The sequence below is a fragment of the Hemicordylus capensis genome, chromosome 5 (genome assembly GCF_027244095.1).
Source record: "Hemicordylus capensis ecotype Gifberg chromosome 5, rHemCap1.1.pri, whole genome shotgun sequence".
Classification (NCBI taxonomy): Eukaryota; Metazoa; Chordata; class Lepidosauria; order Squamata; family Cordylidae; genus Hemicordylus; species Hemicordylus capensis.
Window position 1 is genome coordinate 14,298,089 of NC_069661.1, and position 25,231 is coordinate 14,323,319.

General features: G+C 44.2%; 1 protein-coding gene and 1 long non-coding RNA gene across 6 annotated transcripts in view; both read left to right on the forward strand.

Annotated features, from left to right (window-relative positions):
• The window catches only part of SHROOM3 (shroom family member 3), a 250,264-nt gene that overhangs the window by 59,027 nt on the left and 166,006 nt on the right, over positions 1-25,231 (forward strand). Inside the window, exon 1 of one of the 5 annotated variants that reach the window (XM_053255551.1) lies at positions 11,953-11,993. The exons of the other annotated variants lie outside the window; for them this stretch is intronic. The gene's annotated coding sequence lies outside the window, so the exon portion shown is untranslated. Of the gene's footprint in view, positions 1-11,952; positions 11,994-25,231 lie in introns of those variants that run through there. 5 annotated transcript variants of the gene reach the window in all.
• The window catches only part of LOC128327179 (uncharacterized), a 93,453-nt gene continuing 79,381 nt past the window's right edge, over positions 11,160-25,231 (forward strand). The window contains exon 1 of the long non-coding RNA XR_008308516.1: positions 11,160-11,321. This is a non-coding gene — a long non-coding RNA (uncharacterized LOC128327179). The remainder of the gene's footprint in view (positions 11,322-25,231) is intronic.

A 25,231-nucleotide genomic window follows, 5' to 3' on the forward strand; every position in this document is an offset into this window, starting at 1 on the left:
AATGATTTTTAAAGCCATTTTTAACCCCCCCTTTATTTTTAGATCTTTTTGTGGTCGTGGTTCCCCTAACTGCCTGTTTCCCATAGACTCTAATGTCTCACCAATGGCGAGGTTTTGCCAGAATGGAACCCTAGCGGTTGGCTAGGGATGACTTGTATGATGGTTGGTGTGGTATGACTCCGGGCTCCTTGGAGGAAGAGTGGGGTATAAATAAATAAAATAAGAATATAAGAAGTGTCTTAAAAGATCAGAATGATGTCAACCTTGTCCAGCATGCTTTGCAAGAATCCCAGCAAACTCCAGGCTCCAAGCAGTCCAACAGAAATAGGTCAGCAGACCACAGTTTACCTTGTGCCCACCACTGGCGTAAACCATCATATATGCTGACGGCATTTTATAAATAATAGTTAAATCATCAAAGCACCTCTCCAACACACACATCCGATGCACATCTTTAAGCGAGGATATTGCAAATATCCTGGCCATGATCTTGCAAACAAGCTTTGGTTTAATGAGCACTTAACTTGTTTTGGCTCCTGTTCTCTCAGAAGACCTTTAGCCAAGATGCAAGGAGATTTATTCCTCCTCTCCCTGGATTTGACTGTTTAAACCAGAGAAATAAAGCAGAAGTGCCTTTTGCAGGGGTCGCAGTCAGCTCTTTCAAGCCTGATAAGCAAAATGTGTAAGCAAAAAGACCTGCGAAAAGACCTTTATCACTAGATAAAGCAATAAATTAGCTGCAGAGGCTGAGCAAATCATCAAGGACTGGAGCAGCCTCTGCTACAAACTCCTTGAGCAGAGAGCTACCTGCTGTGATCAGTCTGCTCAGAAACTGCATTTTGCTGCCCCTTGTGGCAGCTTGCTACATTGCAGCTGGTTTTTAAGTGTTGGGCTCAATTTCTGTCCAGGGAGTTCAGCCATTGGCTCCCTCTGTAGCAGGAAGTGTATAAGCAGCTTCCTGTCTGGAACATAGGAAGCTGCCATATATGGAGTCAGACCCTTGGTCCATCTAGCTCAATATTGTCTACACAGACTGGCAGCGGCTTCTCCAAGGTTGCAGGCAGGGATCTCTCTCAGCCCTCTCTTGGAGATGCTGCCAGGGAGGGAGCTTGGAATCTAGATGCTCTTCCCAGAGGGGAATATCTTACAGTGCTCACATGTAGTCTCCCATTTATATGCAACCAGGGTGGACCCTGCTTAGCTAAGGGGACAAGTCATGTTTGCTGCCACAAGACCACCTCTCCTCCAAACATTTGTCTGAGGTAGCCCTTGTCCTATCAAGATTTTCTTATTCCTGGTGTGATTGTTCCCAATTACTCATTGGTCTGTCTGCTCAGCTCAGCCTCTGGCTACCAGTTCAACCCCTGCTTCTTGACTATCTGCTTGGCTTGACCTTTGGCATGTTCTTGACCAATAGCTACCAGTTTAATCTCCGACCCCTGCCTGGTTGTCTAGTTCTCCCAATCCTGCCCAGTAGCTGCTTCCCGTGGTTCAGTTTTGACACTGAGGCCCTAGTGCAGATGGAACATCCCCAACCCTCTAACCTTGCTTAGGAGAGGTGAGAAATTACTGTTTTTATCCGCATCGAAGACGACTCTGAATTTAAGATGATCCCCTTAAAAAGCAGATTAAATACAGGGTTATATCTGCATTAACTTGGAGGGAACAGGACTCTGAATTGAAGACGACCTCCTGATTTCTAGTACCAGAACGTCTTGGATTCAGGTAAATACAGTATTCATAGGCTCCTGAACTGCCTCCTCTCTCCCCTTGTGCATCTTTTCATGTCTCCTCTCCCCCACTTTTTGTCTGTTCATGTTTGGGTCAGTGACTGACATCCAGACTAAGCTATTCAATAACACTGCTCAGGAGTTACTCTAAAGGACTATTCAATCTCAACAGGACTGCTCAGGATTAATTTGGTCTGAATGTCAGCCCATGATCTGAGATGTTGGGTGGCAGACCTGTGGAGTTGAAGGAGTAGGAGCCAGAGAGGAAGCAGGACTGGGACCAGACTGCCCATTGGGTGTAGAGACAGGAAGGGTTGTGTGTTGTTTCCAGAATGCAAATAGGTAGACAGGGAATGGGGACATATGGCTGGCTGCAAGGGCTCAACTTTGGCCTTCCTACAGATGTCGTACTACAACTCCCATAATCCCTTACTTTTGGCCACTATAGCTGGGGATGATGGGAGCTGTTGTCCAAAAACAGCTGGAGGCCCGAAGTTGTGCAGTCCTTGGAATAGTCTCTAGTGCTTGGCTAGGGAATTCTGCTATGATCTGGCAGTAGCAACCCTAAATAGTGAGGCCCAAGAAATGGGTAGAGGCTGAATTTCATAGGATGACTTGAACCAGCCAGCCAATTATTTGGATTCAGACTTCGCATCTGATACTCTGGTTTCTCTTCAGCTTGTAATCGACTTCTCATTTATTACAATGCACTTGTTAAAAGCACAGGGTTTAAAAAACAACAATTGGCATTGGTATGCTGAGATGGTGTCTTGTGGAATTATGTCCTATCCAAAGAATGGGATAGGATCTGATTTTAAAAAAAGAAGAAGCCTGGAGTTGTTTGTCAGCACAGATTGTCTGTTGACCCGACCTTGGACTTGGACCTTTAAGAGTGTATCTGGACCAACAGCATTTCCCCCATTTTGTTATAAAAATCACAGAGGCAACACAATCCATAGTGCAGTTCTATAACCTGCTGCTGTACACCGCTTGATTCTGCCTCATTTAAGTGGTATGTATAAACTAAGGCTGCATTGTTTAATCGATCTGTAGGTTAGACAAATCAATTTTAAAAAATCTTCTATCTATTAAAAAGGTGCCCAGATTAATTGGGCAGTGGGCTTTTTAGACATTGTGTATGAGCTGAATGCAGGTATTTATAAAACTGCAGATGGAAAGCAGCTCTATTTACCCTTTCCCTCTCAAACAGCCTCTTCCAAAAGGATGCCTCCTAAGATACATGTGTGCATCATCTAAAAACAAAGCATGCTTGTTACTTCAGGATTGTTTTTACTTGTATGCAGATATAATTAACGTATTAATTAATCAGATTATTAATCTCGGCTATATTAGGGTGACTGCCCTAATATAAACCTTCATGCAATTGTTCTCTTCAGGAGTCTTATACTCTCCCTTATCGTGACTTCTGTCCCTCCCCTCTTCCTCTGCCTTTATCAAAGGAGTTTGGGGTTTTTGTTCTGAATTTCTGTGGCAGATTTGCAATATTGCCCCATATGCATTTGTTCCCAAGTCAGGAGCTCTCTAATGTGGGGTCCCAGATGACAGCTACAACTCCCATTGCCACAATGACATTTGTCAAAGGGGATGATGGGAACTGTATTCCAACAGCAACAAACATACCCAAATTTGAGAATCCCTTCCCTTAGGCATCTTGCTGGTTTTATCTGTTGATTCATTAATCAACACAGGCTGATTTCTGATATGAAAATAAAGTGCATTGGGATTTTTTTTTTAAACATGCAAATTTGCATTGATTGGGGGTTGGTCTAGAAGACCTCCAGGGTTCCTTCCAACTCTAAATTCTACGAGGCTGTGAGTTCTAGTTGCTGTGTATTCCTCAGCAACATGAAAAGGGGGATACACACTGATCTGGCTCCTTTATTCTTGCATGTGAACTGGAAAGAGGAAGCAAACATGACTATTGCCAGTGTGACCGTGTGTCATTACGTTGGACTTCTGAAAATAACTCTCGCATTTGCTTGCCAATTGCCAAAGTGAGATCAGGTTACCAGAAGGTGTAATGTTTAGTAAAGCTGGAACCACCCTAGCTACTTGAAAATTTCTATGGATTTCTCTATGTATGTATACGCACACTCCGGGAGGGATACCTTCAGTGCCTAGACAGCTGCGATCAGATCTGAGATCTAGGTTTAAGCAGAAATCCCCGCCGCCCACCCGACCTTTGCCTCCTGCAAATCCAAGCCTTGGCTTGAACTGCCCTGTGTATGCTCTGTGCACACATACAAACATGCGCACGCACACACAAACATTCTGCGCCAAGGTAATGCAAATTCTGCCTCCCGGAACCAGTTGTGGCTGCTTGTGAGAACAGCCTTGATGTGTGAAAAGGGCTTTAGTGTTGCATTTTTCCTGACCCTCAGAATCTTAGAAAGCTGAATTCTGCCCCCACTCCCACCCTCATACCACATTCTGCACTTTTCAGTCCTCCTGTAGGGTGATGATACGCACCTACCCCAGAGTGTATGGAAATATTTCTCCAGCTTGGGTATCTGAAAGTGGTGTGGGAGGGCAACGCTTCCTGTGCTCTAAATCTTTGCCTAGGCAGGTGTTTACTTCCAAAGCGGCTACTCCCATGTTTTCTCATTTCCTTCTCCTTGTTTTTTCTAGCCACTATCTCATACCATTCCTTAGATCTCCCCGCCACCCTGCCGCCAATGATCCTCATTCCCGTACACATATACCACTCTCTCCCTCTTTCTTAGATTTATTATATCTTGTGCCATCCCTAGAACCCTTTTGGTCCCAGATCTGCATGAATAAGCTCACAAATTGGCAGTGCTATATTCTGGTACTCTTTATCTGTCCCACCCCCAACCCGACAAGAACTGGTGCCCTAGGCAACTACGTTGGTCTGCCTAGTGGATGGGCTGACTGGGTCTACCCCACAATCTTCTGACCTTTAATTTCAATGGCTTCGCTTTTTTTTTTTTAAGTCCTTCTTCCCTGTTCTACTCTTTTATTTTATTTTTCTCCCTGCCGTTTGAGTTTATGGCCTTGCAGTTGCCATCATCAACATTTTATGATCCGATAGAGGGAAATGAACTTTCAGCAGCATGACGCAGCCTCAGCCTTCAGTGGCTTGTTTCCATGCAAGGGGGCAGGGAAACAAAAGCTGATTTGGTTGCTGAAGGAGGTTCGTCCATGTGTTACTGTGGAATACATGCAGAGGACGATGAGAGACTTGATTAAAAAGATGGGTGTGTGTGCAAAGGCTGCAATAGCAATTTGACAGATGGATCGTATTTAGGCTGTTAATGATTTTAGACGTCTGTGCTGCCATCATACAATTGTGTCGTCATCTGAAATACATATGAAACTGCCTTTTACTGAGTCCATCTAGCTTAGTATTGTCTGCACAGATTGGCAGCATTACTTGAGGGTTTCTCTGCACTACTTTGCAATGCCAGGGATGGAACCTGGGAGCCTCTGCATGTAAAGCAGGTGCTTTTACTACTGAGCTGCAACCTCTGCTCTTGCAGGAGAAGTAATAAGATATCATAACATCTTGCCAAGTGATAAGGCAAATTCTGCCACATATATTAATGTTTTTATCATATTTATATTTATGCCACCTGATATATACATCTCTGCATGGTGTACATAATACAAATTACAATACAAAAATAAAAACAAAGAATTAAAACACTCACAGAATAAAAAAGCATTTAAGAACAATTCACAAAGTGAAGCAAAATAATTTCACAGGATAAAAACAATTAAGCAGTTTAAAATTATTTTTAATTAAAAGACTGAGAAAACAGGTGTGTCTTAAGAGTCTTTTTAAAAGCCAGCAGAGATGGAGAAGCTCTAATCTTGACGGGGAGTTAATCCAAAGCCCTGGGGCAGCCACAGAGAAGGCCGGGCCCCAAGTCACCTCCAAACAAGCTGGTGACAACCGTAACCGGACCTCCCCAGATGATCTTAATAAACGGCAGGGTTCATGACAGAGAAGGCGATCTCTTAAGTACCCTGGACCTAAGCCATTCAGGGCTTTATAGGTAGGAGAGTTGGTCTTGTGGTAGCAAGCATGACTTGTCCCCATAGCTAAGCAGGGTCTGCCCTGGTTGCATCTGAATGGGAGACTTGATGTGTGAGCACTGCAAGATATTCTCCTCAGGGGATGGAGCTGCTCTGGGAAGAGCAGAAGGTTTCAAGTTCCTTCCCTGGCTTCTCCAAGATAGATAGGACAAGATTTTCAGGAGAGGAGAGCTGGTCTTGTGGTAGCAAGCATGACTTGTCCCCTCAGCTAAGCAGGGTCCACCCTGGTTGCATATGAAAGGGAGGCTTGATGTTTGAGCACTGGAAGATATTCCCCTTAGGGGATGGAGCAGAAGATATCCCCCTTCTGGGAAGAGCAGAAGGTTCCAAGTTCCCTCCCTGGCTTCTCTAAGATAGGGCTGAGAGAGATTCCTGCCTGCAACCTTGGAATAGCCACTGCTAGTCTATGAAGACAATACTGAGCTAGATGGACCAATGGTCTGACTCAGTAATGGCAGCTTCCTATGTTCCTATGTTACTTTTACCAATTCCCTCCTCAGGTTCCTGAGACCAAGTGCAAAGGTGTGGTAAAATTCCCCTTTCCTCTTGTCAGGACCATGCATGTGGAAGATTCACTAAATGGGTACATTTGCACTCTGCTAAGTGACCGCAATGTACATGGTTGCCTTTTTTCATTGAGCAAAGAGTGGGCGTAGGATAGAAGGGATATGGTGGTTCTAGGGTGGTTGAGGAAAGACTTTGCTGAAGCAGAAGCCCTTCAGGATGGACTTTGAAACATAGCATTTTAGGGTTAGAAGGGACCTTGGGAGTCTTCTTGTCCAGCCCTCTGCTCAGTGCCGAAAACTGCGACAGCATCCCTGACAGATTAATACCTGCCAACATGTCCCTATTTTTCCATTCACCTGAAACATGTTGGCAGGTATATGGAGATGTCTGTCCAGCATCTATTTTGAAAACCTCTAGAGGGGGAGCGCCCACCACTGTACAGGGCAAACAATTCCACCATCACAGGAACGTAGGAAGCTGCCATATACTGAGTCAGACCATTGGTTCATCTAGCTCAGTATTGTCTACACAGACTGGCAGAAGCTTCTCCAAGGTTGCAGGCAGGAATCTCTCTCAGCTCTATCTTGGAGATGCCAGGGAACGAACCTGGAACCTTCTGCTCTTCCTAGAGCAGCTCCATCCCCTAATGGAAATATCTTACAGTGCTCACACATCAAGTCTCCCATTCATATGCAACCAGGGCAGACCCTGCTTAGCTAAGAGGACAAGTCATGCTTGCTGCCTCAAGACCACCTCTCCTCTCCGTCAAACAGTTCTTACAGTTAAAAAATTCTTCCCAATGTCTAGCTTAAATCTGCTTCCTTGTACCTTCAACCCATTGGTTCCCGGAGTCCTGCCCTCAAGAACAACAGGGAGCAAGACTGCTCTTCCTGCTATGTGACCGTCCTTTAGATATGTGAATGCTATCACTCTCCAAATCAAAGGAAAGCATTTGAAAGTTTGTTAACATTCCTCAGTCAGACTTAGGAGCTTTTATCCTTCCATAACCAGGGAGTTATTCATACCTGGCTTCAGGCTGCAGGGTAAATGTTGAGCAAAGCCACTTCGAATCACACTCATGGCATTGAGGGAAGCAGCCCCTCCCCTCTGCTCTCGGGTTTTGTTTTGAAACAAGTTCACATGTTTTCCTTCTAGCCAATGGAGGTGGGGGGAATCTTCCTAAAGACTATCTGCATTTCTAAAGAAAGCATCCCTCTTATCATGCTAATGATTCTACATCAGTGCCTCTCCCTATTTGCTCCAGAAAAAGTAGCTTAAAACCAGCATTTTAAAAATCCAGAAATGCACCAAGATAAACTAGAATCCATATCACAAAGCCTGATTTGTGTGTGGAGTGGATCCAAAAATCTCGAAGGGACTTCAGGGTAAGTTTGGCTGGTGTGTGACTGTGAACGCACACACTCTCTTCTGAAGTAGATTCAGGGTAGAAGCCCTGTGTGTAAAGCTTCCAGAAGTGAGTGGATTATGCCTTGAGAGTCAGAAATCCTCTGGCATTTTATTTTTTTAAAAAGATGCCAAGAAGTAATAATTATCAAGTCATGTTGGGTTAATCCCACCCCCACTTCAGCTTCTGTAGCATTAATGTCGTTTCACGTGTATGAAATTAAATCAACTAAATCCCACTTTTGTGAATGAAATCATTTAGCAACTGGATTTTGTTCCAGGGATCATGAATCAAGTCTGCTGTGGATGGCAGGAAAAAGTAGCAGATATTAACAGTTCACTCATATTCATTTTGTGGAAATCATTTTGGGCTACCCCACCTCCTCCAATTTGGATAGCATTGCAGGTGAAATGTACCAGATAAGACAGGAAACTCTAAAAAAAACCCTGCTAACTGGGCAAAGAGGCACCTTTTACCTTGGTGATTCTCTTTATTAATAGCAGGGGGAGAGTAACTGGCCCTATCCACCCCCAGCACAGTACCTCCAGTGACTGTTGCTGGTGTCTGTCTTATGTTTCTTTTTAGAATGTGAGCCCTTTGGGGACAGCGTTACATCTTATTTGTTTGTTATTTCTCTGTGTAAACCGCCCTGAGCCATTTTTGGAAGGGCGGTATAGAAATCGAATTATTATTATTATTATTTCTTGTTTACACAGTCAGACAGGTGTTATTGACTGGTTTGTTTTATCCAGACATCGAGTCCTTCCCAAGGACCTGGGATGCCAGAATTTTATTGTCAATGGTTATAGATATCGTCGCAGAATATAGGCTGTTCCCAGTAAAGCTGCTTTTTGTAATTGGCTGATGGTGATTTCTGTGGCCCCTATGGTGTTGAGGTGCTCTCCAAGGTCTTTTGGAACTGCACCCAGGGCGCCAATTACCACTGGGATTATTTGGGTCTTTTTCTGCCACAGCCTTTCAATTTCAATTTGTAGATCTTTGTATTTGGTGATTTTTTCTATTTCTTTTTCTTCTATTCTGCTATCCCCTGGTATTACTATGTCGATTATTTTGACTTGTTTTTCTTTCTTCTCGACTACAGTTATATCTGTTGTATTGTGTGGCAGATGTTTGTCTGTTTGTAGTCGGAAGTCCCATAATATTTTTGCATCTTCATTTTCTTCAACTTTTTCAATTTTATGGTCCCACCAATGTTTGGCTACAGGTAGCTTGTATTTTTTGCAGATGTTCCAGTGTATCATCCCTGCTACTTTGTCATGCCTTTGTTTGTAGTCAGTCTGTGCGATCTTTTTACAACAGCTGATTAGGTGGTGATTAGGATTTTGACTTTTGCTCTTATTGCATTTGTTCTTAGTGCCTGTTCTTGTGCAGCCAGTATTAAACCCTCTGTTTCTTTCTTCAAGTTGCCATTCTTAAGCCATTGCCAGGTCTTGGTGATGTCTGATTTTCCACTTATATTGTGCAAATATTGACCATGCAGTGGCTTCTTTTTCCATTTTTCTGCTCGGTTCTTGACTTGTTCTTTCTTGTAGGCCTGCTTTGTTTCATTGGTGTTGAATAGTTTCACATTATTGACCATTTGAAGTGCATCTTCTTCACTGTCCTTGATATATTCTTCAAGGCCTCTTTTCTCCTTCTCTACTGTTTGATGGACTTGCAGCATTCCTCTTCCACCTGAGCTGCCAGGGAGGTATAGCCTATGGACATCACTGCGGGGGTGCAGAGCATGATTGATGGTCATGATTTTCCTGGTCTTACGATCTAGCGTCTCTAGCTCTGCCTGGGTCCAGTCTATTATTCCTGCAGTGTATCTGATAACAGGTATAGCCCAGGTGTTTATGGCTTGTATGGTGTTCCCACCATTGAGTTTGGACCTGAGGATTTTTCTAACTCTCCTGATGTATTCACTTCCAATTTTTCTTTTAACTTCAGTGTGTGCAATGTTATCAGCCTGGAGAATGCCCAAGTATTTGTAAGGTTCTTTCTCTTCCAGGTTCTTGATCTTGCTTCCATTGGGCAGTTCTATTCCTTCTGTTTTTGTTATTTTCCCTCTGTTCAGTATTAATGCAGCACACTTGTCTAGTCCAAACTCCATTGCTAGATCGCTACTGAATATACGGACAGTGTTTAGCAGTGATTCGATTTCTGACTGGGACTTTCCATACAACTTCAGATCGTCCATGTACAGCAGATGGTTTATTTTACTTGATGTTTTAGATGATGATGATGATGATTAAAGACAGACTTCCTCATAAAGCAGCTTGACCTTTCTGAGTCTGGTTTTGGCAGTGATTTTTATGTACCGTATTTTATTTACAGTATTTACGTATTGTCTAGTGAACTGTCTCACTAGCCACTCCTGAGAAATGAAAATCAACTGAATTATGTCATTTATGATGTTATTAAAATCATTACAATATCTTTGAAGTCACTTCTAACACATCCTGATTTTGAGGCAAAAGCCTCAGTATGACCTGGAAATAGAAACATTTATTGAAAATTGCAGTTGCCTGATGCAATGCCCTGAGCATCACACACAAAGTATTGCATATTTAGTCTTTTTTGCAGTTGACGTGATTTCAGTACATGTGTTCCAAACTTTGTCTTTCTAGCTGATGTGGAAGCATCTTTCATTGTTAGGGTACATTTTAGGGACTCCATTTCAAGGGAGAGACACAAGTTTGTCCTGGGACGTTTATACACAGCAGGTTTTACTGCGGGTTTACTGGGAAACTTGAAGTTGTCCCAAAAAACCGACATAAATAGTGGATTTTTAAACCCCGGATATAAATCAGGCTACACTCTAACACGTAGTGAAAAACCCAAATTGTGAGTGAACTGCTTCTGGATAACTCGCAGGGACTTCAGGCTAAATCTGGCCGATAAGTGAAGGCACCCCCTCTCCATTCTGGAGGGGATGCAAGTTATAGGGGTGCTCCATTTTTTTTTAAAAAAGCTCCATTTAAAAAAACCCAAAAACTCCCAGGTTGCAGAATTCTAGTGATCAGGGTGCCTTGGAGTGCACCAGCTCTCTAGCTGTTGGGAAAGTCCCCTTACAGTTTCAATCCTCCTTGGGAGTGAGTGTCTCTACGGCGATAATTTAATGGGGGTATTTTTAGTGTTGTGATAAAATTAATGTGCCAGGTTTTGTTTGTTTGTTAGGGACGGCTTCTTTTTCCTTCTTGGCATTGCTGCAATTACATTCCCGAAGTCCAGAAACTGACTCATGCTTTTTCTCCCTCCATTTCCCCTGACATCATCCCCACTTCAGGGCTTGTCAGCCAGGCCTGCTGGCAATTGGCAGGTAGAACGACAGTAATCTGAGCTGCGTTCAGCAGTTGGCTGGGCAAGCCTCCTGCCCGGCTCAGCCCTTGCCGAAGTGCTTCGACAGCCTCTTTGGCTTGTTATACCGATTTCTGGCTGGCCTCGATTACTCTGTGCAGTAGGCTGCTCCATCTTTCTTTCTCGTAAACATGCTTGTGGTGGTGACCACAGCTGCACGCTGCTGCTTTCCTTCATTGCAACAACACTCCAAAGAAGCACTGATGTAACTGAGGCATTACCTGGGATTTTGTACGGTAAGCAGTCCTTCCTTAACTTGATGATGCCTCTCTCTCTCTCTCTCTCTCCCTTCAAACCCTTCCACTTTCCCCAGGAAGCCTTTGGCACAACCCATACCTTTCTGCAATTAAGCCTAAATACACGTACATTAAATAATTGCATATTCTCCCCTGCTTATCTTGCCTTCACCTCCTTCCATTTCCTTTGTTGCCTTCTTGTATTTATTTTGAGACAGTGGGCCCCACGGGGCAGAGGCTTGGCTTCTCATTTGTGGTAAAGAGCCGTGTACACCACCACCACCACCACAATAATAATAATAATAATAACTTAGTCACTACAGGGAGAAAGAGAGCAAGGGAGAGAGTTGGTTTTACACCTGTTTAAGAGCGTAAAGTACTTGGCAGGATTTGCAAGAAGGGAGGAGGAGAGGGAGGTGGAAATCTCAGGAATCCAGGTGGCTGTGGGCTCTGCAGGGCTTATAAAGTGGACAAACAAGTATCCAGGTGATGGAACAAGAAACTGTTCAGGCTCTACGTATGATGTTTGCATCCTGATGCACACAGGACTTTGTTCAGGCTGTGCTGGTGTTTTGAAACCCTCGCTGAGGTAAGAAAACTCTGGGCGAACTGTCCCTTTAAAGCCGAGGCCTCGGGATGGAAATGTTCAGGATGTAGCCTCCAGCTTGAAAGGTATTCTGTCGGTTTGCACAATGCGGTGAAAGATTTAAATCCTGTAACGTGCTGTCTGTCTGCTAGGGATTCACCTGGGCATATTGGCTGTTTGGGGACCCGTCCAGGCCTGCCTTCGTTCTTCTGTCAGGGTTCCTGGGTCTTTAACAGGTGATAGAGAAACCTCAACAGGTGACCTTTTCTCTGGCATGAAGAAGCAGTGCTGGGAAATGGGGCTGGGGCTGTAGCTCAGCGACAGAGCATCTGCTTTGCTTGCAGAAGGTGCCAAGTTCAATCCTGGCGTCTTGCTTGAAGCCCTGGAGAGCTGCTGCCGGTCAGAGTAGACAATATAGAGCTAGATGAACCAATGGTCTGACTCAGTAGATAGCAGCTTCCTATGTTCCTGTGAAATCTTCACCTGACAGAAAGTTAACTGACTTTTATTTAGGCCTAGGGTAGGTGCAGGGGTTCAGACAGTTGAAAAGCTTGAGGAGCAACTCATATTTTGAGGAGGCAGGGAAGAGGAAAGAGCAAGGGGATGAACATTGGAGAAAGGAAGTTTGACAGGGGACTTTAATAAAATGTGCGGGACAACTCCTCCAATGCTTAGGAGGGGATCTGCACCTCTGACTAGATGTGTGTAAATATTTCTTCAATCATGTCTGCCTGGTTTATATATAAAGAAAGGGATATGTATCTGATGTTAACATCAAGAATAGTTGTGGAGGGGACACCTGAACCCTCCTCACCTTTACTTCCTGGTAGCTGGTCACCCAAATTCCTGTTTCCTTCGTCCAGCAGCAGTATTGGGAGTGAATTGTGGTGGGACAAAAGTGTCTGTGACAATGAACTATTGGGAAGGTTCAGCTCTTCCTATCCACCTGTCCCTTTCATCATATTTCCTAGCTTTCATTTTATATGTGTAGACACATGATTAAATCAACATGGCTGCTGCAGTATCAGACATCGCGTTTGATTCTTCTATGCTTTGTTTCTATTGGTGCTTGTATTTTTTATTTTTATTTTTCACATGTATGTCTCGTTCTTCTTCAAAGGAGCCCAGAGCAGTGTACGTGGTTGTGTTTATCCTCACAACAACCTTGTGAGGTAGGTTAGGCTGAGAGATAAGTGACTGGCCCAGAGTCACCCAGTGAGTTTCATGGCTGAATGAGGATTTGAACGCAGGTCTCCCTGGTCCTAGTCCAACACTTATGAGATTGTTAAATTGTGTATTGCAGGGGTTTTTCAAACTTGGGTCCCCAGGCCATTTTGGCTGCTTATGATGAGAGTTCTACTGCAGCAAGATCCGTGGGACCCAAGTCTGAGAACCTCTGGGGCATTGTGTTTAATAATATCTGGTGAAATACAATTGTGGAAATCTGATTTTTATTTGTATGTTGGAGGGTTGCTTTTACTGTATTGAAGATGGGCTAGCAATAGTGTCATTTATTTTAGTGTGTCAAAAGAGAAAAGCCAGGACAGGATTACTTCAAAGTTAAACTCTCCAGTCTGGAAACATTTTCTGCTGCTCCCGGAAGCAAGAGTTGTTGGTTGTGGTTACTCAGTAATGAGGGCAAATCACTTTGCGCATGCTTCGAGACAGTCTTGTTGTCTTTATCGCTTTGCAGGTTCCAAGGGCTAGCCCAGCATTGAGAATTCACTCAACTCTGCCTCAAATAAAGTCCTGGCTGTATTTTATGACATGGGTGAAGTAGGAGTATGGCATTAACTTGGGTGTTTTGTTGTGACTGGATTGAAACAGCTACAGAGAAGCAGTCGGGCAAATATCTACTACAATATTTAGCACCATTTAGTGAAACAGAATGTTGTGTTGCAGATATGATGCAGCATTTGAGGACCATATAACTAGGCTGTAGGGAAAGCTACAAAGGTTGCTTTTGGAGCTTGATGCCCACTGACATGCAAGGAGGTGTACACAGGAACACAGAAACATAGGAAGCTGCCATATACCGAGTCAGACCATTGGTCCATCTAGCTCAGTATTGTCTACACAGACTGGCAGCGGCTTCTCCAAGGTTGCAGGCAGGAATCTCTTTCAGCCTATCTTGGAGATGCTGACAGGGAGGGAACTTGGGACCTTCTGCTCTTCCCAGAGCGGCTCCATCCCCTGAGGGGAATATCTTATAGTGCAAACACTTCTAGCCTCCCATTCATATGCAACCAGAGCAGACCCTGCTTAGCTCAGGGGGCAAGTCATGCTTGTATGGCACAATCCTGCACATAGTTACTCAGAAGTAAATCCAACTGAGTTCAGTAGGGCTTACTTCCAATAATAAATCCAAGAAACTGCTCCTAGGATTGATTGATTGATTGATTGATTGATTGATTGATTCATAACTAACACATTTTTAACCGCCCCATATGCAACTCCCAGGGCATTTCACAATCTAAAAACACAAGTAAAACATTACCACAATTAAAACACAATTTAAAATAGAGATATAAACTCTAAAACTTTAAACTTTAAAACTATCAACTAAAAGCTTGACTAAACAGGTATGTTTTTCAGGTCCTTCTTAAAAACATCTAGAGAAGGGGAGGCTCTAATTTCATTAGGAATCGTGTTCCAAACTCCTGGGGCAACCCTAGAAAAGGCCCGGTTTCGAGTTGCCACCAACCAAGCCAGTAGCAACTGCAACAGGTCCTCCCCAGATGATCTTAATAGGTGGCGGGGTTCATGAAGAAGAAGGCGTTCTCTCAAATACCTTGGATCCAAGCTATTCAGGCCTTTCTAGGTAATAATAACCAGCACCTTGTATTTAGCCCAGAAACATATTAGCAGCCAGTGTGGTTCTTTTAAAATAGGTATCACATGATCTCTTTGGGTAACCCTAGGGTAACCTAGCTGCTGCATTCTGTATCAGTTGCAATTTCTGGACTATGTACAAAGGCAGCCCAACGTAGAGCACATTGCAGTAGTCAAGTCTGAATGCTACCAGCATATGCACCACTGTTTTAAGATGGTTTGTCTCCAGAAATAGACATAGCTGGCATATCAGCCAAAGCTGATAGAAAGCCCTCCTGCCCACTGCCACAACCTGAGAGACGAGGGAGAGGTTTTGGTCCAGAAGTACTTCCAGACTACATAACTGCTCTTTCTGGGGGAGTGTGACCCCATCCAGAACAGGCAGGTCTAAGCTACTTTCTGAGTTCTGACCTTGCACAATGAGTACCTCTGTCTTGCTTGGATTCGGCCTCAATTTGTTCTCCCTCATCCTCCCCTCATTGCAGCCTTAAAGAGCAAAGTAAAGATGTCATACATAGAAAGATTACACTAACTTTGGATTTTGAAGCTTTGAAGTTAAAATGAATTTGAACATTCTGGTTCAGTGAGTGGGTCAGTATCCTTTTTTAAAATTATTATTATTATTATTGTTATTATTGTTATTATCATGGATTGCAACTACTGGCTATAACACAGAGATAAGAGGGGAAGTTAAAATCATGTTCATGATAGGAGCAAACAGATGTATTTTTGTTGCTTCTTGTAAAGATTTGTTCTTGGAATGCAGCATATAAACATATTTATAAAACAAACGGATGAATAGCCTACAGTAGCTTTCAAATTAAGGATGTGCACGAGCTGGTTCAGCGCCTCCTCAGGGAAGCACTGAACTGGCTTGGATGCCAGCATTCCAACTGATTCAGCGGGGAGGGGAGAGGTTCCCTTTAAAAGCAGGTAAGCAGCTCCTTTGTTTTATGTTATAGTCATTAAAAACTAGGCATGGAAGTTACACAGAAAGTATCGTGAATAATAGTGGCTATATTATCTTGCAACTCTTTCTCCCTCTCAAACCTATAACCTCTGATCCAAAAGCATCAACCCCAAGTAGAAGGGGGCGTGATCTGCAGAAGCCCCATAAGTATAGGGTAATTTGAGTAATAAATTCTAAATTTACTTATTTCCTAAAGTTTTGTGCAACAAAACATAAAATGAACAGACTACTTGGTTGGTACATATCAATTAATCTTTTTCTTTTTAAAAAATGAGATGAGTCAGGTAAGGATGGACAGCATCAGTACAGTACCTTTTTAGTGCAATTGTGCTGACTGAACCTCCCGCAAAAGGTAGGAGAAGATAATAGACTATGCTACCCTGCCGCCCACCCCCTGGGATTCTGCAGTTGTCAGCCAAAAACATAAATAAACAAGAAGGCAGCTCTGCAAACCAGAAGAAATGAAAACAAAAGCTCTCTGGGTTGGAGGAACCATTTAATGCAGGCTGAGGCGTTCCCAAACTTGGGTCCCCAGATGTTGTTGGACTACAACTCCCATCATTCCAAATTTGAGAACCTTTGACTTAATGGAAACAATCACTAGCAGTCTCTGTTTCCGGACAGGTGCTCCACCCTGAGAAAGTCTTGCAGGTTCAGCTCCTTTGGGAGTGTTATTCCCTAACTTACTTGTCCCCTAATGAAGAGCTACTGCCTCAAAACCCATTGGGATTGCTACTGATCCCCACCCCTGACGCCCAATCTAACTGCCTCCTATGCTCAGAGATCTTCTGGTTTTGTTTTTCCCAGCACACATGCTCCAAATCCCTTTTTCTTCAGGGCCAGCCAAAACCCCACCAGCGCCTGACTGAGGTGGCACAGTGAAGTGCAGCCTCCCCCTTCCCATCCCCATTTAGCAGTGCACTGGCACTGCCTCCGCCCAGAGGCGTAACTATAGGGGGGGCAGGGGGGGCACGTGCCCCGGGCGCCATCTTTTCTGGTCACGTGGGGGGTGCCGCCATGACCAAATTTTTTTAAATTTTTTAAAAAATTTTGTTAATACAAATGTTTCCTGCTCAGTGCAGCAGCGCTGCAGCAGTCAAGGGAGCGCGTCGGTGCCCCCTTCCCCACAAGCGGTCCCTTCCGCACCGCCTGCGCCCCCCCCCATTGCTTTGCTGGCGCCTGGTGGCCAGTCAGTGGCCTGGCTTGGTGGCGGCAGCGGGCGCTTGTGAGGAAAAACCTAAGTATAATGTAGTATGTTGGGGGGGCGGTGGGGGGGGGCGCCATTTCAGTGCTTGCCCCGGGCGCCGTTTTCCCTAGTTACGCCTCTGCCTCTGCCAATCCCTCTACTCCTCCTCACACTTCCTGCCGAGGAAGGGTAGAGTAGAGGAATGGTGGCTTTGATCATCTGCCAGTGACACTCTAGGCTACCATCCCTCTATTCCACTCAACACCTTTTTAAAAACCCAGCAGGGAGCAGCAGGAGAAGGAGCCATTGTGGGTGTGCCAGAGATGGGGGGCGGGCAGGTGGAGGTGGGCTGAGGCAGCCAACAGAGGTTGCTTCAGGGGTGCCCCCTGCCAGTCCACCACCTGGGACAACTGTCTCAGTCAGCCTCAGGGGTGGGCCAGCTCTCCTTTCCTTTTGAAAAGTAGATTTTCCTTAAAACAGTTCTGTGGTTCATAAGTGGATTTCTCCATCTTTTCAATATGTATTTCTGAACCGGGCCTTAATTTTTTAAAAAAATTATATTTGCATTTCCCCTTCATCCAAGGAGCTCAGGGTGATTTCCATAGGCTTATCCTCATTTTATGATTATAATAACATAAGATTATATAACAACATCATAAGACATAGCAACATAAGAACAACATATGACATATGATTATAACAACATATGATTGTTGTTGAACATATGCACATATGTTCATATATTATTATAAAGAACAGCCCTGCAGGATCAAGCCCAAGGCCTATCTAGTCCAGCATCCTGTTTCTCAGAGTGACTCACCAGATGCCTCTGGGAAGCCCATAGGCAAGAAGTGAGGGCATGCTCACTCTCCTGGGTGCTTTCCAGATTATACCCTGCAATGGGGTCATGACAAATTCTGAAGTGTGCTTCCACATTTCCTATGTTGTGACACCGTAGTCCCTAGGCGGACAACAGGGTGCCATTCATATTCCCAATGCCTTGTTTTGAATTTAATCGCTGTGATATAGTGCTATGACATTGTATATCTGGCGTTAAAAAGATGCTGTTTTTTGGGGTTGTTAGTTTTTGCAAGACTGCTCCCCCTGCTGTTTATGTATTGAAAACAATTTGCCTGAACTGAAGCATTTTACTGTTGTTGAGAGGCTAACTGGAAAGCACCCTGCTGTTGCTCCCTTGCAACTGATATTTAGAGGCACCTTGCCTTGGAGGCTGGCGGTGACCTATAACTATCAGAATAGTAGCCACTGATAGACCTGTCCTCCATCAATTTGTCTAAGCCCCTTTTACAGCTATCCAAGCTAGTGGCCATCTCAACATCCCATGACAAAGAATTCCATAGATTAATTATGCAATATGTGAAAAGTTACTTCCTTTTGTTGGTCCTAAATTTCCTGGCAATCAGTTTCTTGGGATGACCTCTGGTTCTAGCGTTGTAAGAGAGGGAGAAAAATTTCTCTCTGTCCACTCTCCCATAAAGTAAAGTTGTGTCATCGTTTCAGTATCAACTCCTGGCGACCACAGAGCCCTGTGATTTTCTTTGGTAGAATATTTACCATTGCCATCTCCCACACAGTATGAGGTGATGCCCTTCAGCATCTTCCTATATCACTGCTGCCTGATGTAGCTGTTTTCCATAGTCTGGGAAACATTCCAGCGGGGATTCGAACCAGCAACCTCTTGCTCCCTAGTCACATCATTTCCCCACTGCGCCATTAGGTGGCTCCGTCCACTCTTCCTACTCCTTGCATAATTGTATAAACTTCTACTGTGTGAGCAAAGTCTGAACTCATGACATCGTGATTGAAGTCCACTACCACATACCTTTCGAACCAGTGTAGCTATCTGGGAGGGATTAAGCTGGACAAAAGCCTGATGTAGGGGATGGAGGTTAGGTGGGTAAGGAAGAGTAATAACCTTTCTTATGAGGCAAGGCTACAACACCTGGGGCTATTTAGTTTAGAAAAAAGACAACTGCAGGGAGACATGATAGAGGTCTATAAAATCATGCATGGTGTGGAGAAAGTGGAGAAAGAGAAATTCTTCTCCCTCTCCCATAACACTAGAACCAGGGGTCATCCCATGAAATTGATTGCCAGGAAATCTAGGACCAACAAACGGAGGTACTTTTTCACACAATGCATAATCAACTTGTGGAATTCTCTGCCACAAGATGTGGTGACAGCCAACAACCTGGATGGCTTTATGAGGGGTTTGGCTAACTTCATGGAGGAGAGGTCTATCAACGACTATTAGACGGAGGGCCACCTCCAGCCTCAAAGGCAGGATGCCTCTGAGTACCAGTTGCAGGGAAATAGCAGGAGAGAGGGCATGCCCTCAACTCCTGCTGTAGGCTTCCAGCAGCATCTGGTGGGCCACTGTGCGAAACAGGATGCTGGACTAGATGGGCCTTGGGCCTGATCAGGCAGCGCTGTTCTTATGTAACCTCAGGTTTGTCTTCTTCCTTAGGATCCAACATGTTCTCAAGGGGCTTGGATACACTTAATCCTGCTCACGTATGCAGTTCCATAATGGTTTGCACTAGATGAGGCTGTGTCCATTTACCTGTGTCCGTTAACCTTCACACCTTTATCGGGCTGCTTATCAAACTAGGCAGTTATGGACTTTGAATCATTACTTAATTAACCAGCAAGACTTTCGGTTCCTGTCATGAAAGGAAGGATTAGCCTAGATCTGGGTGCAATACACTTCTCTCAATCTATGCTGCTGTTACTTTTTCCAGTAAGTTTGTTGTTTGAGTATGAAGGTCAAGGTTCTTAGGGATGCTCTTCTGTTCCTATGCAGCTTGAATGACATGTACGTCTGTAGGGTACTGGTGAAAATGGATCCTGTTCATGGTGAACGAGTCATCTTTGGTCTACTTAAGGCAGCGACTTTTAACTCTGTTAAGCTGACTAATTACTGTTTAGGACAAAGTTGAAGCCTGTGGGCCATATTCACACCCTGCCATCATACTGCCTGGACCTCAGCTCCATTCCTGTTCCTATTGGGCTGGAAATGCAAAATTTTGCAGGCAGCCCTCCCAGTCGGAAGGGAGAGGTGGCTTCTCATTTTGTGTGTGTGTTCAGGGTGTATTTGTATGCCTGCCACTAACAACCAGTGACTCGTCATATTATCTGCTTCACCTTCTAGCCACTGCCACTCCCTAAGAGAATTTTTTCTGGAAGGAGTTTCAGCCTACCCAAAACTGTTTATGAGAGTTGTGTCCTGTTTCTTACCCAGCCAGCTGGCTCCTCCCATTGGAAAATAAGTGATCATCCCAGAGGCCTTTTCAGTAATATCCTCTTTCTTGATGCAGAGGCCTTGGAACTGACCTCCTCTTTCCAGATGGAGGAGCATGTGCTCATCTGGGTGAGCCAAAATGGGAGTGGCATGGCTCCAGCCCTCAGGCAGCATGGCCAGAGAGTATCCGGCGGCTCATTTTCTGCAGACATTGGCCCCTGCTAATATAGGAAATAATGTGAGAGAGTCCACATAGGTTGCTGTGTTCTCTTGCATACATTTCCCAGTCGTGGACTAATTCAGCCATCAGCTTCTGAAGTTGTAGAAGTCCTCAGTGCAACATTTTCAGCATGCAGTTTCGCCACTTGAAGGACGGGCATGAAGATGAGAGCTAGTCCTGCCCAACACACGTCCTAAATAAAAGAAGGATCAGCAGATGTGTCATTGTCCAGTGGGAGAAACTAAACAGCTAAAGGTCTGAGTTGCTGGTTAGGGGTTACAGGACTTCCATGATTTGAATCCCACTTCTCCCTTAACCTCACCAGGGTGCTTTCCAGATTAGCTGCTCAGTAGCAGCAAAATGCTTCCATTCAGGCAAGTTGCATTTGAAACATAAACAGCAGGGGGAGCAGTCTCGCGAAAACTAACAACCCCCCAAAACAGCAACTTCTTTACGCCGAATATACAATGTCCTAGCTCTGTATCACAGCAATTAAATTTGAAACAAGGCATTGGAAATGTGTACGGAACCCTGTTGTCCGCCTAGGGACTGCAGTATCACTACATAGGAAGTGTGGAAGCACACTTCTGAAATACGACGTGACCTCATTGCAGGGTCTAATCTGGAAAGCGCCCAGGAGGTTTTACAGACAGGGCTGTTACCCTGAATCTCCTCTGGAAGAGAGTGTGTGCGTTCATACACCAGCCAAACCTACCCCAAAGTCCATTTGAGATCCTTGGAAGCACCCCACACACAAATTGGGCTTTGTCTTCCGAATTCTAGCTTTTCTCAACGTATCTCCGAGTTATTAAAATGTTGTTTTTAAGAGAGTTTTTCTGAAAACGCTGGAGCAAATAGGGAGAGGCACTGACGTAGAATCATTGTGTTCCTATCCAAGGAGCAAAGCGAAATGTTTCCAAAATAAAACGTGAGAGCAGAGGGGAGGGGCTGCATCCTTCAGATGTCTCGAGTGTACTTCAAAGTGGCTTCGCTCAACATTTACCCCGCAGCATGAAGCCATGTGTGAATAACTCCTAGGGGGCCTTAGGCGAGCCATTGCCTCAGTTCCCTAGCCACAAGATTGTGGGTTGTTTTTTAATTGTATACCTTGCCTTTCCTGATCAAAGTCATCGCAAGCTGACTTACAAATAAATTTTAGTCCAAAAATACAGAATAGCAATAAAAAAGTAAGACAATCCAAAGCCAATAAGATTGCTCCCAATGGTCCCCTGCAGATTGATGCTAATTCATTGGGACTCCAGATCAATCTTGCAGGCTTGGCCAATGTATGTGATAGGCAGTGGTAGTATGATAATGCCATGATGTGGACAGAATCTACACATACCACTAAAGCCCACCGTAGTAGTGGTAGTTAGAGCCAAGCAGCCTCCTCTCGGATTGCTATCAAGCAATGCTGGGAGATTACTTCCAATTTTGGGAGACTCCCAGATTGACCAGGAGGGCTAGCAAACCTTCACATACCCTCTGATTATGATGGCCAGCCAGACCCATCCCCAGATAGCCATCTTTTGAAACTGAACTTTTAGCTCCAGCTTTTTATTTTGAGAAAAGGTGATGGCAATACTAATTTTCCACCAATTCCAGCATCATCTGGGTGAGGGTTTATTTATTATTTATTTGTAAAGATTGTATTATATAGGGCATTGACCTTATACCTTAGAGTTTTTAAGTGGTGAAAAGACCAAGTGGTGAACTGGGAAGTCTAGTGCTCAAATAAGTTGACTAGGTAACTTTTGGCAAGCAACTGGGTGGGATCCAGGCTAAATTAGTCACGCCTAAGTTACACTGAAATTAATAGGACTTAACTTTTTCAAGTATCATTTATTAAATGGTGTTTAGTCACTGACCTAGTCTGAATCCTTCCCTCTGTCTCTCAGCCTGACTTTCTAGAAAACAGGGATGATAATACCTGTCTAGATTACAAGGTTGCAGAATAATATACGAAGTACTATTATTATTTTGGTGGTCTCAAAAGAACATTATTGCCATTTAAAATATCACTGACCCTATAAATGCCAGCTAGTAAAGTTAACCTCAGTTGTAAAATCCTGCCATTTGGTTTTGCTTTTTTACAAATTGCAACTCACAGAGAGACCTCTTTACCTCAATGACTTAAGGTCACTTGTCTTTCTTAGGGTAGTGTATGAGCGTAGACACTTCAAGCAAAGCCAGCACCCTTTTACTCAATGGAAGTAAGAGCAGGAATGATTAAACCGTTTTTGGGGTTTTTTTAAAAGCAAGATAGGGTAGATGAAAGAATGAGAGAGCCACCTGGAACCTTCATTCTTTCTTTATGTCCAAGTTAAGCTCATAAATACCAAATCACAACTATTGTGTGCAAAACATTTCCTGCATGCCTGCACAGACCCATTTAGGAACCTGGCCTGTGCAATCCCTGCCCCCCACCCCCCACCACAAGCCACCCTCTAATATTACAAAGTTGTAAATATTCCAGACTCGAAAGGAAATATTCTTGATCTAGTAATACAGGAAAAAGATAAAAGGAATCCCCTGTCACTTTGCAAGAAAAAGTATTTGTAAGAGTTAACTCTTTGTTTGCACTGTGTGCTTTAGTGGCACAGATGTCCTAGTTTTCCATCATGGGGCACTGCCCCAGTGTGTAGCGTGGAGGCCTCTCCCCTGATGAAAGTGCCCCTGAGGAGATGCACCACCCCGTAACTTCAGAGCAGGCATGACGTGCATTCATTTTCAGAATGGCTAAGTATTAAAACAAGTGTGCCCCATTGGATTTGCATTGAAAATGGATGGAAAATCAAAATGAATGAAAAGTGAAACAAAAGCCATTCCAATGAAGACCCTTTCCCCACTGTCTGAAATATGGTGGGTGTGAGGTCTTGAGGCAGTAGTCAAATGCCTAAAAAATGCATGCTATTGGGATGGAAACAAAATTACAGGCAGTAGGAAAATCAGTGGAAGACAAAGGCAACTGGGACAAACAAAAATGAGCAAAATTAATGAATCAAATGAAAATGAATCCAAATCAGTGGCAGCTGGGGTGGGGGGGCAGAAGGAGGGCAGGCGGGTGCAGAATAGGCCCCAACTCATTAGCAGCCGGTATGGGCAGGTGGAGGTGTGATCAATGAGCCGCAGGTATGGCTCGTTCCCACTCCCCACCCTGGCCACTGCACTCTGCCTTGTCTTGCCCTTGGTGTGTGGGCTGGTTATTAGCCCAGTTCCCAAAGCGAGGGAGTGAGACACACCTGAAACTTGCTTAACCAGCCCGCATGCTTAAATTAAAGCTGTAGTAGGATGAGGGGAAGTAGCTTGCCTAGAGAGCAAGAGGTTGCCGGTTTGAATCCCCAATGGTATGTTTCCCAGACTATGGGAAAACACCTATTACCAGCAGCAGCGATATAGGAAGGTGCTGAAAGGCATCATCTCATACTGCACGGGAGATGGCAATGCTAAATCTCTCCTGTATTCTACCAAGAAAACCATGGCTCTGTGGTCACCAGGAGTCGACACCGACTCAACGGCATAACTTTAGGATGAGAAGAGGCAGGACAGCAACCAGGGAAAGTTGGGAAGAGAAAGTGAGATAGGCAGCTGTGGTCATCCTTCTTCCCCCCTTCTCAGCCCCATCAGCAACAGCCATTACTGATCAAACTTCTAAAAATGAACGCGATGTTTTCTTTGCATGTGCTTACTGAGAGTTCCCACACACCAGAAATTAGTGGAGAGGAATCCCAGAAAGTAGTTTCTATACCTATGAACCCTCTCCATTTATTTTTCCAGAAATTAAGCACTTCAGGGTTATGGATTATTATTTGAATGTTGGGTCATTTCCAAGGGCTTCTCTCCGCACTGATTCATACACTCAGTTCTACTCCAACACACAGCCAAGCTGCAATCTACAATCATGCAGGTTGATAGAGCTTAAGCTACAAACTGGTGTGGATCCAGGTGTGGTCTTTTGACAGATCAGAGGGACTGGGAATCGGGCTGGTATGCAATCTGGCTGTAAGGTTGCGTCGAGGGCTCAGAATCCCTGCAAACTACACCATAGCTGCTGTGGGAAGTATCACTTTGTTTTTTGATGCCTCTTTTTCTTGCAGCAGCAGGGGAAAAAAGCACCCACACCACTACCACTACTACTACTTATGATGATGATGGTGATGTTTGTTTATTGTTGTATAAATAATCTTTATTTGTTAGCCGCCCCATAACAAATTGTTCTCTGGGCGGCTCACAGCATTAAATCATTGAATAAATACACATGGAGGCGCTTTCTATATTACATGCTGTTCAGCAGTAAAATGCTTTGGGCAGGATTGTTTTGAAAACGTAAATAGTTTGTGCAACCCTCCTACAACAGGAAAATGCAACTTTTTTGTTGTTTTTGCGATAGACATGCAACGTTGTAGGATTAAAACGCAAGGATAAAATCTGAAAGAAGGCATTGGAAATGTGACAGCGCAGGGACTATGATGTCAAAACATAGGCAGTACAAAATCCCAAAGGATTTTTGCCTCCTCATTTTCTGTGTCCTTCTCAATCAGATGATTCCACCAATTCTTGCTTGCTGGCAATTTGTAATTCTTGCAAAAGTTCCAGTGGATTTCTCCAGTTGTTTTTTGTCGGCTTGTCTATCCCCTGGGATTGCAATATCGATGATCAGAACTCGGTTCTTCTCTATGAATGTCAGATCTGGCGTATTGTGCGCTAAATGCCTATCAGTTTGTATTCGAAAATCCCACAGGATTTTTGCCTCCTCATTTTCTGTGACCTTCTCAGTTGGATGATTCCACTAATTCTTGCCAAAGTTCCAGTGGATCATCGCACCAGCTTTATTGTGTCTTCCCTTATAATCAG